Genomic DNA, 19112 nt, shown 5'->3' on the forward strand with positions numbered 1-19112 from the left:
GTAACTAGTCTTAATTTTAATTCTTACATCATTGGCAATATGCGACTTTAGTTTTATAATAAAATTAATCATTCTTGGCAGTGAAGTTGAAAAACATTACTTTAAAACATTAGTTTCAAATTTTCAGCTATAAGGTATCTAATAGAATGTAATTGCCTAATTAATAATTATTGAAGGATTCAAATAGTGTCATATGTATTTTATATTATTATTATTTTTTATGATTGCATAGGTTCACTTTAATCAGTCTATTATCCAAGTCTCTTTGTTGGAACTGTTTTGGTTTGCAGTCCTTCCAGTACTTTTTCATACATTCCAATCTTTGTGCCCTTTCTAGTGTTGAAAATGTTAGTGATGTGAGTTTTTTTATTGTGAGCATGAAGCGAGTGTATTTGGTCTTTGTTTTCTTGTTTAATATCTTATTTCTGATGTAAGGCCAAATTCCTTCAGATTCTCTATTATTTCTAATCCGTCCTTTCTTAGTGTTGTTTGAGTTAAGATTGTATTGAACTAGCTGTTTGAGAAGTTTTGAGTATTGCATCCTCATGAGACGTCCAAAGAATCCTAGTTCCCTCTCACGCATGATACCAGTGATGAGTTCTAACACTTTGTACATGACTTTGTTGGGCACAATTCATCGTTGCCTGTCTTTCTGGTACTTTGATTGATGCAGGATCTTCCAATTTTTCTTTTCCTTTTCCCTTTCTGGAGTCTGTCTGTCATTGATTCTACATTATAATTTTGATGTATATTATAATTATATGACAAAATATTATGAATGACTATACTTCCAGACACTGCATGATGGTATTAAATTATCATATGCAACATCATTATTGAAGCCTGGTTCTTGGTGCCTTAATTGTAACAGTTTTCCTGGGTATAAAAATACTTAAAAGAATTTCACACTCATCTAGTACTTCATTTACAAAATAACATGTACTTAAAAGTCCAGTTACTATACTTAGCATGTTAGACAGAAATTCACAGATAAATTATTAATATAAAACATAAAATGAAAGTAGATTTTAAAGAGCTTAGAACCAAGAGCTTAGAACCAAGGTAGATTAATCATTTATGGAGAATTTTAGAACTGTAATTGGAGGTGGTTAACAAAAACTAAGAGGGCATAATATTGTAGATAAATAACACTGCTTAAATATGAAAGTAGCTATGCAGGAATTTTAAGTTACGTAACAACAGAGAACAAATGGAATGAGTTTTTGGTTTTCTATGATATTTTTTTGGTATTTTATCTTGTTTTAGGTAGTCCATATTACCACAGCCTATTATATGTCAACAGTTTATAATGCAATAAAAATATGACATAATAAATTAATATTGTCTGAAATAAAAATTTTACAGGTTTAATGAATTTGCCAGAATGTTATGTTAGTGTTAAAAGAAATATACTAACATGTATTACTTATTTTATGGAAAGTAATTTATACAGAATAAACCGATATGGTAATTCCATGTGTCTGGAGGTGTTTGAACACAACGTTTTGGTGTTTCTTCTTCCTGATAAGATTTTGCTAAGTGTGGAAAATATCAAATTAATTTAAGAAAGAGCCCCTACACTCTGAATAAAAAGCTTTCTTAACTAAAATTCTGAAATTAAAAAAAAAATGTTGAGATAATTGGTTAGGTTTGATTATAATTATTATTATTATTATTAGAAACAATAAAATTAAAAGGAACATGTTTTATGTTTGATTTAAATAAAATGTTTTAGAGAGATAGTGAAGGTATATATACTGTACATAATAGATTTTGTCATAGAAAACATTGATTAAAGACATTAATATGTTGGTAAGTATTACAAATTTACTTAGTGTGTATAATAGTAGGTTGTATGTTTTTTTTATCGATCGCACAATAGTTATTAATGATACTCTTGATATCTTCTTTTTTCTTATTAACCTACTCTGATCTGATTATCTTGACTAATCATCTGTTATCATTATAAAATGATAATAAATATCAGTCTGTTTTTACATCAAAATTATAATGTACTATCGATGACAGACAGACTTCAGAAAAGGAAAAGAAAAACTGGAAGATCCTGCATCAACCAAAGTACTAGAAAGACAGGCAATGGTGGATTGTGCCCAACAAAGTCATGTACAAAGTGTTAGAACCCATCACTAATACCATGCGTAAAGGGGAACTAGGATTCCTTGGACGTCTCATGAGGATGCAATACTCAAAACTTCTCAAACAGCTAGTTGATAGTCTGTGGCTTGAAAAAATTTGATATGTTAATAACAAATTTTATTAGAATGTTATTAGATATTACAAACTGTTTCTTTATCATTTCAACCCTACAGATCAACAATGATCTATAAAATGTAACCATCAGTGAGAATATCTGTTGAAGATCAAGAAAAAAAAAATTAAATTGCAATAATATATTTGATTACATATAAAGAATTATTTTTTAAAAAGCTTTTTTTTAACATATATTAATATTAACATTAATAAAAAAAGGAAACAAATTACAAAAAATCTCTAAAAAGTAAAAAATAAGAATTAAATCAAATTGAGAATTTTAAACAACAAAATATAATATATTAACACATATAAAAATGCACTGAAAAGTAAAAAATAAATTATATAAATATCTAATAAATAAAAAATAAATAAATGCAATTATTTAATTTTAAAATTAAAAGTAATGAAAATATTTAGTTAAAAAAATAATATTTTTAGAGTGTGTTTGTAATTTGTTTCTTTTTTTTTATTAATGTTAATATTAATATTAGTTGAATAAAAGCTTTTTTAAAAAATAATTTTTTATATGTAATCAAATATATTTTTGTAATTTTTTTTTGTATTTTTTTTTGTATTTTTTTTGTATTTTTTACTTATTAGTCTTAATGAACAATAAACTTTTTACATCCAAAAAAAATATTCTTAATATTTATATCTGAATATTATTGTTTGGTTGTTTGTTTATTAAGACTAAAAAGTAAAAATATTTATTTTTACACATCGAAGTTACATATGTATAGCAAATTTCAATCATTTTTTATGATAGTTCATGAGAAATAAAAATTTTAAACTAAATGCATGAATTTAGCATAGGGTAAAGTGTGGTTTCATATCAAATTCTGACACCGTAGTGCTGTATTGTCATCGAAGTTACATAAGTGTATCAAATTTCATTGATTTTCATTCGATAGATCAAAAGATATAGCAAATGCAGCAGTTGCAAGATTTGATTATTCCTAAAGAGAGTTAAATAAAAGCTTTGTTTGTTTATTAAGACTAAAAAAAAAAGTAAAAATATTTATTTTTACACATCGAAGTTATATATGTGTATACAATTTCATTGATTTTCTTACGATAGTTGATGAGAAATAAAAATTTTAAGCGACATGCATGAATTTAGCATAAGGGTAGTGCGTGGGAATACTAGATCGTGGATACCAGTGTTCTTTGGTGGTTGGGTTTCAATTAACCACACATCTCGGGAATGGTCGAACTGAGAATGTACAAGACTACACTTCATTTACACTCATACATATCATCCTCATTCAGCCTCTGAAGAATTATCTAAACAGTAGTTACCGGAGGCTACACAGGAAAAAGAAAAGACAAAGAAAGGGGTAGTGCTTGGGGGGGGCAAATCAAAATGCCGACACTGTAGCATTGTATTGTCATCGAAGTTACATACGTGAATCAAATTTCATTCATTTTCATACGATAGATCAAAAGATATAGCAGTTGCAAGATTTGATTATATCTAAAGAAAGTTAAATATATATAAATAAAGAACACCTTAAAATATTAAAAATATTTTAGATAGAAAAATTTCTTGGGTTTGATAGTGCTAAAAATATGTGTGTAATGATTGTATAGTTTAGTGTAATTTAATGAATAATTCAGATAAAAAAAAAAAAGTATAATATTGTTTAATAAAGTCTAATCAAAAAAGATGCAGAATCCCAGTTTAAAATTATAATGTTGCAAATTACCCAAATCACTAAGAACTGTTTTAATATACACTTCTGATATTTAAATTTTTTAAATATAAAGTTTCATTGAAACTGATCTTATAATGCAAGAAGTGGACAGTTAAACAAATTTAATTTAAAAATTTGATACTATAAAAATTTTGTTTTTTTTTTTTTACTATTCAGGATTTCTTTTTATATGCAGCTATTTTTGCAACTACTTTGTGGTCCCAAGTTACAATTTTGATGTGAAATACTGTAATCACAATATTTTTTTTTTTCAAAATTGGCCTTATTAACCAATGATATATAATTCCACAATATTTACCTATTCTATCATATTCTGTATCTGTTGTAATAAGGATTTATAAAAAATTGGTCTCCCCATTATTACTTCCTTTCTTACCTGTCCCTGTTCTAGTTTAATACTTATGGAGTTTTTCTGTTTACAAAGCCTGATTTCTAGATTTTTTCAGAATTACAAAAGAATGGTATTCTGGGATTTTAATTCATAATTTGGAAAAGTGTAAAGTCTTAGGTTTTGTTGAGATGTTAAGTTCTGTAAAACCTGAAAGTATACTTCAACTTTTGCTACTAGTAAAATAAACAATTTTGCACCCACCATCATCAGACTTCTATTAACTCTGCTTATTTTCTAACTAATCAAGTCTGATTAATATTGATAAGCGATTTGTCTTATTTCTGGTGTGAATATCACTGTTTTCTCGATAATCTAAAGTATTTTGTTGAGATTACTTTGCATACAGAATCAGTTTGCAGTACCATCACTTTCTGTATATGATTTACCATTATGTTTTGTTTTAGTCAACTCACAGAAATAATCATTAACAAAATGGTTTGTTAAAATTACTTTAATTTTCAATATTTTCTTAATTAAATATCATTTAAATATAAAAATAAATTTCCAACACAGTTCAGCAATCAGTGTTTGATGATTCCCATCTTGGCCTAATGTTTTACCATGAATTTGTAATTGTGTAACTCTGTTTTTTCATTCTATATTCCAGGTGACTTTTATTTTCAGTTACTAACTGGAAAACATAGCATTAGCCTTTGTACTGTATATTTGTTGTAATCTTATTAACACATTTATACCCAATCAAGCATTGGAAAATAGTGTTATTTATTAACGCAAATGAAATTAATATATTAGCATCCGCAATAATGCATTATGGTGCCTGAAATGATATATTGTATCATATATTTTGCATTGGGTATAACATCTTCAAAAGTAAATAACTGAAAAAAAGGATTATAATGCAGAACTAATGATTAAACTCATCACAAAATCAGCTGATTTTTGAAGTCGAGAGTTCTAAGGGTTGAGTCCTTGTAAAAGCAGTTGCTATATGGATTTAAATGCTAGCTGTGGATATCGGTGTTCTTTGGTGGTTGCATGGTATATTTCCTAATGTTAGAGAGTTGCGAGGGATTAGCTGGGTAATCGGCACACAACGCAGTTTCTCTCCGGACATGGTGCCTTTAGGGAAAAATTGGATAGGTTTAGGTTAGTTGACTCCGGCTTATGTCCGGACTGTAGGGTCGATGACACTGTGGACCATGTCCTAGACATTTGTCCCAGGTACGAAGCTGAGCGTACCAGGGTTACTAGGGAACTCCTTTTTGGATCTGCGAGTCAACTGGAGGACTCGTAGAGAGTGGACTATAGTTGCTGGCTTCCTTCGCTTCCTCGCACTGTGCAGGACTGCCGAAGGGATTTTTAGTAGGTGATCGGTAGGCGCTTAAGCAGCGTGTCTCGGTTAAATTTAAGAGGTGTCATTTGATAATGGAATTAAGCTGTCGGCGGAGTTACGGCCGCTGCCAACGGGCATGGTATTCCTTGTCCCGGGGGATGCGGTCGCGCTTCGACGGGAGCATTTGTATGAGCACACGACACTGCCGACGGGATGTGGTTAGGTGCCGCTTCGGTGGCATGCAGTGGCGTTTCGACGGCGGTTATTGGAAGAAGGTGAATGTCACGCGGGACTCCGTGATGGAGCTGAGTGGGAGTAGGCGTTAATTCTCCTCTCCCCGGTAGACCGGAACGGAACGGAGTCCGTTAGCTTTGCACTCATGATGAGTTTAATGTTAGCGGGGTTCTTTAAGGGAACTAGGACCAAATTTCGCTGCGATTAACACTGAAGGTGTTGTAGTGGTTGGGAATGTTGTTGTAGTGGTTTAGTTTGCCTTGAATCCGAGACATTCAATGAAATTGGCTCATTAAATGGTTAGAACTAGGCGCCGGGTCTTCAATCCGCGGTTAGGCTTCTAGCTTAGTTCCTGAGGGCGACGTGGTAGTTGCAGGTGTCCGTTGTTTTCTTCTGAAGGCATTTAAAACTATCTCGGGGTGAATTTACCGATGCAGATGTCCCTCGGGGCATCTGCATCGATGGCATCTCTGCGAGGCCTGAACTGAACGCTTTGGTATGTGATCAGTTTGAGGGCGAGAAGATGTCCTCCGTTAAAGCCATTACTGGTTAGGACCGGAGGGGGTGGTGTAGAGACCGGAAACGCTACGAGGCGGGATCTTCTCCCGTTGGTTTTGTGGGGGGGGGGGGGGGGTGGAGGAATCGATATGTTCTTTGGTGGTTGGAATTTTTCAATTAATCACACGTTTCAGGAGTGGTCGACCTGAGTCTGTTCCAGACTAAATGTACATTTACACTTATATTGCACTACATCAGGCCTGGCAGGCCGGTAGCAGTAATTACGGTAGCAGTAATTACATTTGCCTATACACACACGCCCAGTTTTTTCTTTTCCACTGTCGGGTCTGGGCGTGTGTGTATAGGCAATTCATTTAATTCAACTGTACATTCATAAAAAAAACCCTTCGCTTCTTTTGTGGGTAGTACGCTGATATGTCAACTTGTGGAATACTGACCGCATGTAAACAAATAATAAAAGTATTGATATAAATGTATTTAAAAAAACAAAATTTAAAGGTTAAAATACTGTGCTCAAATATTATATAAAATACTTTATAATTAATAAAAAAATTACTCTAACTTTGAAATAATTATTTTAAAAATGGTTATTTATCTTTTAGATTAAAGAAAAAAATCTAAGTTACAAGAATATCTTTAGTTATGCGTTTAAATTATTTAAAGTTAATTGTTTTTATTTTTAAAGGGAAAAGATATGCATTATTATTAAATTAATTAAATTTATTTTACAATTTAAAAATTAAAGAAAAAAAATTAAAGAAAAAAAAGTATGAAACACCAAAATGTGAGTATAATTTAAATATACCTAAAATATTCATTGTACGTTTTAATTATCAATTTTAAAATAACTTATTTATTATATTTAAATGTACCTTTTATTTAACATTAATTTATTTAAAAAAACAGAAAAATATTTTATTTGCTACTTAATTATTTATTTAATTTAATTATTTAGATTATATATTATTTTGTTTATTTCTCATATCAATTATTACATAAAACGTACATTATTTTTGGTTATTTTATTACTTATTTGAAATCTACGCTTCTTATTGAAACTGCAAATTAAATAAAGAAAATAATACACAAGTTCTCACGAGACATTCGTAACCAACTCTGCTTATGAAAATAATGGAAAAAATTCATATGTCCTAAAATGCTTCGTTAGCGAGTGTCGGCAAGTGAAAGATTTCGCTCGGATTTCAGCTACCCCGGTGAAATGAGGCTGATTTTTAGAACTTCATTTACGGGGGCAGAATTAGTGATTTCTTATGGTTTTTGACCTGAAAAGTCGAATAAAACAACGTGCCACTTTCCACACACTTAAATCACCATTTCCCTGAGAAATGTATCGGTAGTGAAGGTGCACATTCCTGGCCACCAAAATGCCTGATATAATATCTTTGAATTTTTGCGTCTGGGGGTGTATGAAAAATATATACAAAACAAAAATACATTCTTGTGAGGAATTAATTGTTCGCATTATGGGTGTAGCTGAGTAAATTAAGTACAGCCCTGAAGAGCTAAAAAGAGCAACAAACGCACTACAGAAGTATGCCAAGAAATGTGTTGAAAATTGCGGGCTTATTTTCGAATATTTATTATAAACTGGTACGTATAATGCACTTTGGTCTAGTTTACTGTTTCTAAATAAAATTAAGATTTTTCTAACTTTTCTTTGGTTTATTCAAATTTTTTACACCATTTTGTTCAGAATTAAATTCTCTTTAGGTTTTGTTCAAAAGTTTTATGTATCTATTACCTATTTAACAAAGTTATTGTACAGAAACATAAAAAAGGGATTTTATACCAAAATTTGTTTTCACCCCAGATTTTTTAAAAATTACTGCAGATACGGTACGTTAATACACATTATCCATTCACTGCTCCTTCATTAATGAAAATCTTATCCGTCAAACAAAGATTTTTGCTTAAAAGATATTTGTAAAGAAAATAGAGAAAATTAACTAAATTTCTACAAAATATTCTCTTGTATAAAAGTAATTATTATTAAATCAGAAAGCTAATAAATTTAAAAGTATCATAAAAGAAATGTGATTTAAAGGTTTGAAAATATTCTACTGAATTTTATTTAGAACATTGAAAAATAGTTATTTGGTAGTTTTTTTTCCAGTCCACCGTAAAATGATAAATCTTGTTACATTCGATTCTATCATTAAAATGAAAATAAAATTAATAAATAAAGTGAGTTAATAATTTTTTTTTTAAAAATGAAAATTGTTAATATTAAAAAAATACGGGATTTTCCAACTTAATTCTGTTACTATTCTTCGTGAGTTTTTTATACATTTTTTAAAGTTTTTTAATTAATATTTTACATAAGTTTTATAAATCTGATTCTTTTATTGTCAAATTTCTTGTCACTGGATTTTTGTAACATATTACTGTATCTGTATTTTTTATTGCATTGTACGTATGTTCTGAGAAACAGTTTAATTTTACTGAAATTCATTTATTTATTTATATTTTAGTCTTTCATTAATTCTGATTAAACAATAAATTGATATATTCAATACGCGGTGTGTTAAAACGTTTTTAATTTTGTAATCCGGATTTCTGATTATATGGATATGACCTTGCAAATTTCAATCCGAATGATTGGGGTTCCACTGTATGTAGATCACTATTCCAATTTAATTTATTTAAAAAATATATGTATTTCCCAAGTTTCATTTTAATCCCAAGTTTCATTTTAAAATTATGTCTGACAGTACATTGATTTAACTTGATTAAAGGTCTTCTTTTTATGAAGCAACAAATGGAATTGAAAGTGATGATGATATCCATTAAGCTGACAATAGTATTTTAAAGCCATTTCAGGGCTTACTACACAAATCCTACAGCAGAAGGACGGGGAGGAAGAAATGGCAATGGGTGAGGGATAGCCCTACAGACACAATAACACATACTGTAGAAGAAGGGCGACTCCCAAAATCCTTTGCGGGAAAGAAAAAACCCAGTCCCGCTCTAGGGAGCGTACGTGGTATAGGCATGAGGCATAAAGATCGAGACCCTGCCTTTGGGGTGAAGCCCAGGAATGACACAGTCGGGCTTGACTAACTCATTTCAAAGGTTAGAGACAAAAAAAAAAAATATCCAAACCGATCGTACCGGATGTACTGTCGGCGGACGGAAAGGTCCGTTTGAGTTAAAAGGACAACCTTCTGAGCTGTGCTAAGCTTAATCCTGCGGTATCCAGCTCGGGAGGTATGAAAAAAAAAAGCTGACAATACTGTTAACATTAACTAAATTAAGTAGATATATGAAAATCCTTAACTGTTCTGGTTAATTAGGCTAAGAAAAAGGTTTTAATAAACTAACAGTGAAATTTATTTATTGTAGTGTAACATAAAATATATTCAGAGAGATTTTTTTTACGATTAATTATTTAATTAAAAAGATAATTAAAATTCTTTAAAGAAATATATAAACTAATAGGATATTAGAGCATATGAAGTCGTACTACGTTCATAATCTATTATTATATCAATCCCCCCAAAAAAGTTTTTATTAAGGTAAGGAAGCTTCAGAAGCTCAAAATTTCATTACTACCTTGTTTTTCTTCTAGTTGGAAACTAGTACTAGCAAAGTTTCTCAAATGGAAGAAATGTATTTAGCTACAAAAAGTGATCGTGGTAGGGCGTTTCAAAGAAAGGTTCATGTATTTAATACAGACCTACAAATCGAATCAATCGATCGAAGAGTAGGGGTAAATACAATATATTTTTTTTGATAATATTATAAAGAATATATTATATTAAATACCTAAATATTTTACAAACATTAAACAAAATGAAGCATAGGTGTCACCACGGAATTTAACGCTTGCTGCCCCCACAACTGCTTAATTTAGCGAAAATTTGCCTGTACCGCAGTCTACGAAATCAGTTTGAATACTGCATCACCACCCCGGCACCGCATCATAACATGGGCCGCATTTTCAACTCACTGAATTTTTATCAGCACTCTTATAATTGTGTGTGACTGAATAATTTTCATGAGTAACAGATATTTTATTTAATAATAAAATAAGACGAAGAAGAGCAAGCAGAGATACAGAAAGAAGCAGAAAAATATTTGGGTTCATAGAACACAGAAAAATGGAGAATATTTTGACGTTGTTCAGCTCTTCATATTTTTCACTTATTAAATTACCATGTCTGGTTTATCGCACACATCTCATATTAGTTCTCATATTAGTAGCTCTCGAGCCACAAACGCTGTTGAGCGAAGACTGCTGTGCGGCTAGCTTAGCTATATATCTCATTTGATTTAAAACAAATTCAAAATGCGCTAATTGCGGAGAGTGACTGCAATAAGGCAAATTTGCGCTTAGCTTTACGATGTATATCAATAATTTTAAAACTATTCTTTCCTGCGCTGTTTTCAAAAAAGTGAATCCACTTTACTTTTTTTCAGTCCTTGCAGAAATTTTTTCTGCAAATAGTTGTTAACTGTAATGTTAATCACAGTAATAATAATAATATTATTATATTATCATCATAACAATTGTACTAAACTATTACTCTTGTTCGCTAAGTAAGCTGAAGGTTTGTCCCTGTCTTTGACATCCGAACTGTCGGTTGGCTTAAGCGGGACGGGTGAGCAGGGTTTGTTGTTTTATCTAACCAGATGACATCATCCAATTAAATAACATCACAGATTTGTGTATAAAATGCAAACACAACAGATTAATACAATATAATGAGTATTACAATAGACACAACAGTTGGAGAGGTGCAAACGTTTGCCCCTCGCCACCTACTGTGTAAGTAATTTTATTAACTTTGAAAATGAAATTTTAATAAAACTAATTGTTTTTAGCCGATATTTAAAAAAAAAGCCCTGCAAATCTGATCTAAATTATTATTTTAAGAAATAATAAACGGACACACAAATAAGTAATGACATATAGTTGTACATTTTTCCAGGAAACGAAAAAATCAGTTATTCTTTTTTGTTCGAACTAAAAATAAGTCGGTAGCTACAAAATAATAAATTTCAGTCGTTCTTATACGAGTATGCGTTTGCGTATTTCCAGTTTCATTTGATCGGTGATCATACAGGTTTGGCTTTCTTTGTTCTTGTGTTCTAGGGCCTTTGGTGTGAATATTAGTAATAATATTAATATACTTACTTGTGTAGGTACCCTAATTGGCTATATAGGCTAGCTTGGTGGCGGTTTTATTTATTATACCGCTTTCAAGGAGGTGGACTACTATTTCCGTATTACGTTTCTTGTTAGTTAAATTATTCAAGCAATTATGCTATATGCGGCGCCTGTTTGGGCGGATAGGCTAAATTTTAAAAGCTATGTGGGTATATTGTTGAGGACTCAACGGCTTATACTTTCAAAGGTAGCAGGTAGCTACCGTACGATTTCACGGGAGGTGATCTTGATCATTGCGGGTGATGCTTTGTGCCAGGTCAGATTGGATGAGCTGAGGGTGGACGTTATATGCATAGTCTCTTTCCTGATGTTAGTTTGAAGGGCGCCTCTTGGGTACACCCGAATAAATATGTGACGCAATATCTTTCTGGCATGACTCTATCCGGGACAGGCTGCAGAGATTCGGCCTGGTGGACTCAGGAATGTGTTCGCAGTACGGAAAATTGGACAATGTACATAATGTTCTGTACGTTTGTTCAAGTATGAGTTGATGCGCACGGAGACTATCTATCAGCTCGATATTATCGGGTCGACGTTACTACAATTAAATTAACATTAAAATTAATACGGGCCTAAGCATTCATTTAATATTACTGCGTACAATTATTATATAATAAATTAGCAGGGAAATTAATAATGCTATAAAAGTTGACGGAACCATGTGTTGTATTAAAAGTAAAGAAATTCTTGAAATTTCGTCGACACCAATTTTTGAAATGTATATAGGAGATTAATACAATGCATTATTAATTTTTATTCTACACCTGTTATTCTTTTAAGGTCTTTAACCTCGATAAGAATTTACAACAAGCATTTAAAAATGAGTTTATATCAGCTAATAGTACTTTGTATTTATCTGTGATGTAGAAAACCTGCTTAAATCTGGCGTGATCGGAACCCGGAATTGCGCACTAAATACCTGGGTATAAAAGTAATTACAAGAACAGTACACTGCTCTCTAGAGGATATTTTATAACAGACAAATTGTGCACCGTTTATCTTAGCTTAATAAATAAATACCAATGTTGCTATTATTGTAATAATAAGAATACAAGTTTATAAGAATACAAGTGATACTTTAAAATGATAGAAATTTACTTACAAAAATTTAAGGTTCAAATTTATATCATACCTTTAAAATGACTGTTTTATTAAAGTACCCCGCATACTGAAAACTGCCTATTTCATGATATTTACTTATTTAGAAGTGATTTTAGATTATATCATACCTTTAAAATGACTGTTTTATTAAAGTACCCCGCATACTGAAAACTGCCTATTTCATGATATTTACTTATTTAGAAGTGATTTTAGAGTCTGGTTATAGGATCCTCAATTGTAATAGGTTCGTTTATGATTTTCAATTTCATTTAAATATTTTTTTGAAATTCTAAAAGAATATTTACGAAATTATTTAAACACAGGTTAGATTTTTGAAACCTTCTGTTAAATTGTGTGTGAAATGATTCGCAGCAGTTCGTTGTTCTTTCTAAACCACTGTAGCTCTGAAACTGGTCCACATCATAGTTAGAAACACTGCATTTTCCGATGTAAATGAAATTCAACAAAATATAAATATTTTCAGGAAATATCGAGTTAATGACCAGTGATAGGATTGGTGCGCTATTCGTATTGTTCTGTACTCGTGCACCCGGATTGAGGTAAAAAGGGATTGTGTGAATGGCGCAGTTCCTGAACGCCCGGCATGATTTGGATAATTTACGAATTATTAAATAATATTGATCGGAATAAAATATTTATCACATATATAAAGCCGGAAGTCTGTTTGTTTGTTCTGGCATCACGCGAGAACCAACCGACCGATTGCTTTCAGATTCAGACTATAATCGTATGATCACAAGGAAGATGTTAAGCCACAGACCAAGGCCCTAGTCTCTCCATGGGGCTGAAGCTGTGAATTTAAAGACATTCATTAAAGAAAAAAAAAATTAATCCTTTTACTTCATTCTTATAATTCTGTCACCATGGCAACAGAAATAAGTTATGAATTTTTCGTCATCGAAGATATGCGCACTTCAGTTACTACTATTCTGACTTTTGTAATTTGGTTTCTTTTTCAGGTTTATTTAAGGCCTGAATACCTTACTTGTTATTTATCAGTATAGTTTTCACAACTGTAACGGTAACAAACACGTTTAGCTAGAGGGCTGAGCCCTCTAGCTAAACGTGTTTAGCATTAGTATCGGTTAGTACTTTTTAGTACTTTTTACTTCCTTGTACGATATAAGGAAGTATTGTGATTGCGAAAAATTTCGCTTTTCAGATTTCAACGGAAACATCTATTTTGACCATCCCTGAATCCATTTTCACTAATTTCGGCGTGACGTCTGTACGTACGTACGAGAATGTATATATGAATTATTTGTTTGTGTCTGCAAGTATGTACATAATTCAAAAACGATTAGCCGTAGTATGTTGAAATTTTGGATTTAGGACTGTTATAACATCTAGTTTTGCACCTTCCCTTTTGATTGCAATCGACTGAACTAAAAGTGTCCGAAAAGGCCCAAAATCCCCCAAAAATTGGATTTTGGACTTTTTCGTAACTGCAGTAATAAGCCCTCATTGAGAGATTTTCAACGATATATCAGAAGTGGTAATTATTTTCATTGGTTCCAGAGTTACAGCCAAATGAAATTTTAATTAATGAAATATTTCGATCTTTGGGGAAGGTACATCGGTTCGAATCAGACTTCATCTCCTTTTTTATTTTTATTTTTTTAAATTAAATATATTGATTTATTAATAATTACTAACCCGTGATTGTAAAAAAAAAATTACAATAAATTAAAAAAATCAGAAGTTATTAGTGAAATAAAACTTTATTTACGTTTACAAATGTGTATATGTAATTTAATAGGCATTATTATATATGTGTATATGCAATAGATTTGGTGAAACATCTGATTCTTTAATATTAATTGAAAATTATAATTTAGAATCGTATTTTTTTTGGAATTTGTATTTTAATTTCTGTTTAATTTTATTTAATTATTGTGGATTTTTTGTTTAATTTTATCTTCATTAAAGTTAACATTGAAAAATAGACCCTAACAAGAACAACATATACGAGTACACTGAGGCATACATCCCCGATCTTTAATAAATTGCAAAAAGTTCTTATCTTTTAGTTCATTACTCCTGTGATATTGTCGGAAAATATTCTTCCTAAGTCGGAGTTGATCATTTCGTTTATTTGTTTTTTTGCCAATCATTTAATCGCTCTTTGGTTTGATAGAATTCTTCTGATGTTAATTTGTGTACGTTCTGTAGTTTTCAAATTTTCTCTCTCTTTATATTCATCACCCTCTCTTATTTTTATTCTTTCTTTGTTTTTAACATTTAAATTACTGTACGACTTTTACTTCTTTAGATGAATACAGTAATTTAACTACTGTTAATAACTTATTTAATTATTTAAATTTAATTACAGTAATTATTTACTTTTTAAATTACTGTATTATTTTTATTTTACTTTATAAATTAATATATATAATTCTAATTTAATGAAGCAAATAAAATACTAATTCTTGTAATTTGGATTTTGGACTTTTTCTTAACTGCAGTAATAAGATCTCATTGAGAGGTTTTCAAGTTATATCATAAGTTGTACTTACATTGGTTCCAGAATTATAGCCAAATAAAACTTTAATTAAATGAAGTATTTCGATCTTACAAGGCACACCGGTTCGAATCAGACTTCATCGGCCTTTTTTTTTTAACTTATTTTTATAATCTAAATATTTTGAAGTATTAATATTAACCTCTGACTAAAAAAATTTTACGCTAAATAATAATTCAGTATCAATAAAAAAAAAATCATGAAAAAATATCAGAAGCCATTAATGAAATAAAATTTCATATACTTTTCATTTTAAAAAAATTGTGTGTATGTAATTTAATAGGCGAACAAGGAAGTTATGTGGTGTTCACATCAGATTTTTTAGTTTTAATAATTATTTGATTTGTACTTTTGTACTAAATATTTTACCGTTAAAAATTTACAGAACTACGATTGTGGTATTTGATATTGCAATTAATTACCTATTCTTTAAATTTAGCAAACCTTTTGTTCTGTTTTCATGTTTAGTTACTGGATAGTAGTTTACTGATTAATAATAAAATATTTCATTTTTTTTAATTTATTAAGCTAATAAATTGAAAACATGTTATATAATTTAAATAGAAAAATTAAGTTACTATTGTAGCCCGTTTAAAATATTTTTATATGATAAAATACTATGAATATTTTTGTAGGTTTTTATTTTTAAACTTTGTTAACTTAATAAAACGTATATACAAAATTAATGTTGACTTTATGTAGTCTTGCGGCTTAAAAATCTACGTAAATCTTCCTCTAGTTTAATACCCGTAGAAACCATTTGTTTTGTTTGAGTAGACATTTTCGATTAACTTGTGGCACACCCCTTACGGTTACTACTCGTTTCTCTTTAATATGGAAAAAAAAGATTTTTATTTTTTTATTTTATAAAAGAAATAATAAAGTCACTACTTTAATTTTAAAAAAAAATATTTTATTCATTTATTTTAATAAAAAAAAGTAAATAAAATAATATCTGAAAAATAATTTATTTGTAGATGAATGAAGCAAATTTTTATTAGTAACTATTTTAGTTCAATATTTGTTCAGATATATATTTTCTAATAATCTCAAAGAAATTTCCTAAAATATTATGATTATTATTATTAAATAAAAGCAGACCCGGCAGCGCTTTGCTATTCCTAGATTTGAGTGTGTATATATATATATATACACATATATATATATATGTGCATTAAATGAACACAATCGAAAGTTTGATAAAACATTAACAATATGAACATTACGAACTTCACAAAACTTAGCCTTTCCCTTTTGCCCTTTCTCCTGTTCTTTTCCCATTTTCATTTTTACCATATTTCTTCCCCCACTTCCCCTTTCACTACCACCATGCCGTTCCTTCACCCATTTCTCTTTCCCGTATTTCCCTTTCACCGTTCCTCTTTTCCCCTTTATCCTTTTCTTTTTTCTCTTTTCCCTTAATTTTCCCCTTTTTTATTTTTTAATTTTCCCGTTATTCCCTTATACCTTTTTCAATTTTTCTCTTTTCCCCCGCGCCTAAAACGGTACAGTAGTTTTTTAGTCTATAGCGGACATATTATCGTAAACATTGAAATGGAATCGTAAAATATTTAGTTAAGCGTGTGTTGCATTAACGTCCAACAGATAGCGCTGTTTTTTTTAAAAAATCATGTTTTTACCTTTCACAGGTGTGACATCTTAGGTATATAAATAATTGGTATAAAAACACGCGCGTATTCGATTGCAACGTTGTGTCAAAATTTCAAAGCATTCTGTGAAGAACTTGCGGAGATTTAAGTTTTTGAACAAACAAACATTTACATTTTTATTTATATAGATTATTAAATCGGGCTTGAAGATACCCAATGTAAGTTGCCCGGTTCAATCTGCTTGAAGTTAAATATTATTATTATTATTATTATTATTGATAAAAGTAAATAATTTTTTAATTTTCTTTTAAAGATGAAGGTACTTTGCTCTGTGTTTTTTACGATAGAAATACAGAACTTGACCTTTGTAAACAAAAAGGATTTCTATGAATGTAAGAAGCTTTCAAAACAGGTTTAGAAAAGATATACTTGAAATTTAATTTCCTTTTATATCTAATTTATTTTTTGTTTTGCTTTGTTTATTAAAAAAATCTCGACAATAAATCTTTTTCAATAATTATTTAATTTGGTTTTGTTTTTGTAGTTTTTCATACATAAAAATCAGTACAATATCTAACAATTTTATAACGTTATTAAATTTTATTCCGTGGAACAGATTTAAAATTAATTAATTGTTTTATGTTTGTAAATTTTTGTATGACAACCAGTAGCAGGAAGATAATTAATTTTGCTATTATTTTTTTTTTGTATCCAAATAAATCCATAACGGTTGTATTAAATAAATATCATAGTTTGAAAAAATATCAAATTATGCTTCCATATACACAAGTGGCACTGAATAAAAGAAATTAAAAGAAAATTACGAAATTTCAGCGAATAGTAGACGCCACTATTTTTCAAGCCAATTATGTTTTGTTGAGAAATTATTTATTAGTAATTTAATTATAAACGAACTGTTCATCATCGTCATTTCAGCCGTTATCGATTCGTTGCCGGATGAAGGAGGCTTCTTCAGCACGTTTCCAATTAATACTGACTTGTGCGATCTTCTGCCAATTCGGTTCAATGTACTTGATAATCTCATCAATCCAACGAGCTTTTGGTCTTTTTGTAGGCGTTTAACATCTAATGGTATCCATTCGAGGGCTACTTTAGTTCATCTACATTCAAACATTCATGTGAACAAACCTTATCCCTCTTAATTTTCCCTCTGTCTGCCATTTTGTGTTTTTTTTTTTTAAATGTATATCTTAAGAACGGATTGAACTACTTTATGTTTTTTTTTTTTTTTTTTAATGTATATCTTAAGAACGGATTGAACTACTTTAATAAACTTTCGTGTACGTATACCCAACAACATCTTCTACAAAATAAGGGTTTCTAATTTAAATCATGAAGAATCTTCCGACAAGATCGATATTTTACACTACTTTGTTGTGATCATTTACGTATAGAATTTTTCGAACCGGCCGAAATTTTTCTTACACTTTAAATATTATTCATTTATTTAATTCTACAGCTCACCGGTGATGTCACAGGTTATAGACTTTGGCATCTGGAGTCTTAATGGAAGGTACCGATTTTGTTTTGCGTTTGAAACCGACCCCCGTTGTACGCCACTTTTTTTATCAAATCGTGAATGCTACTCTTTGGTCAGATACTGGGATTCGGAAATTTTTTCACAAATATTTGACGGCTTTCTTGAAAGGATCCAGAATGCACATAAGCTTCCTCTACAGCAACCCTTTTCTTTTCTCAGTCGAATAGGGCATTTAAAAAAAAATACAGACGCAAAAAATGAAACTATATTCCACTGAAGCATGAACAGTTTACAACCGACAATAGAAAGAGAAAAGTGTTTAGTAACATACACAATAGTGTTACTATTACTAGCAGCGGTGAACGTAACCACAAACAAACGCAGTACGAGCCAGCTCGGTTCGGTTTTAAATTGTTTATTAGGTATTTCATTTCTGTTTTTATTTTAACATTTGAAAAAATATCAAGTAGATAGTTTTATTATTATTATTATTATTTTTTTTTTTTTTTTAAATTAATATAATCGTTAAAATTTTTTCTTCTGTAATAATATAATATTATACATAATATAAAGATAGTATTTAATTAAATATATATATATATTTATGGATAAAATGAAAAAAAATTATCATTATTCAAGTTTGTTTCCATTAGTACAATAATAATTTATTTCAAGCATATTTATTTATACAAATTAAATATATTTATAGAAATATATCACGTACTTAAGAAACAAAAGCG

At 30.0% G+C, this 19112-nt stretch overlaps 1 protein-coding gene across 1 annotated transcript in view; it reads left to right on the forward strand.

Annotated features, from left to right (window-relative positions):
• LOC142322749 (ras-GEF domain-containing family member 1A-like) overlaps positions 1-19112 on the forward strand; it is a 593490-nt gene that overhangs the window by 31168 nt on the left and 543210 nt on the right. The gene's annotated exons all lie outside the window — the stretch shown is intronic.

This window comes from Lycorma delicatula, chromosome 4 (genome assembly GCF_047948215.1).
Source record: "Lycorma delicatula isolate Av1 chromosome 4, ASM4794821v1, whole genome shotgun sequence".
NCBI classification, from domain to species: Eukaryota; Metazoa; Arthropoda; class Insecta; order Hemiptera; family Fulgoridae; genus Lycorma; species Lycorma delicatula.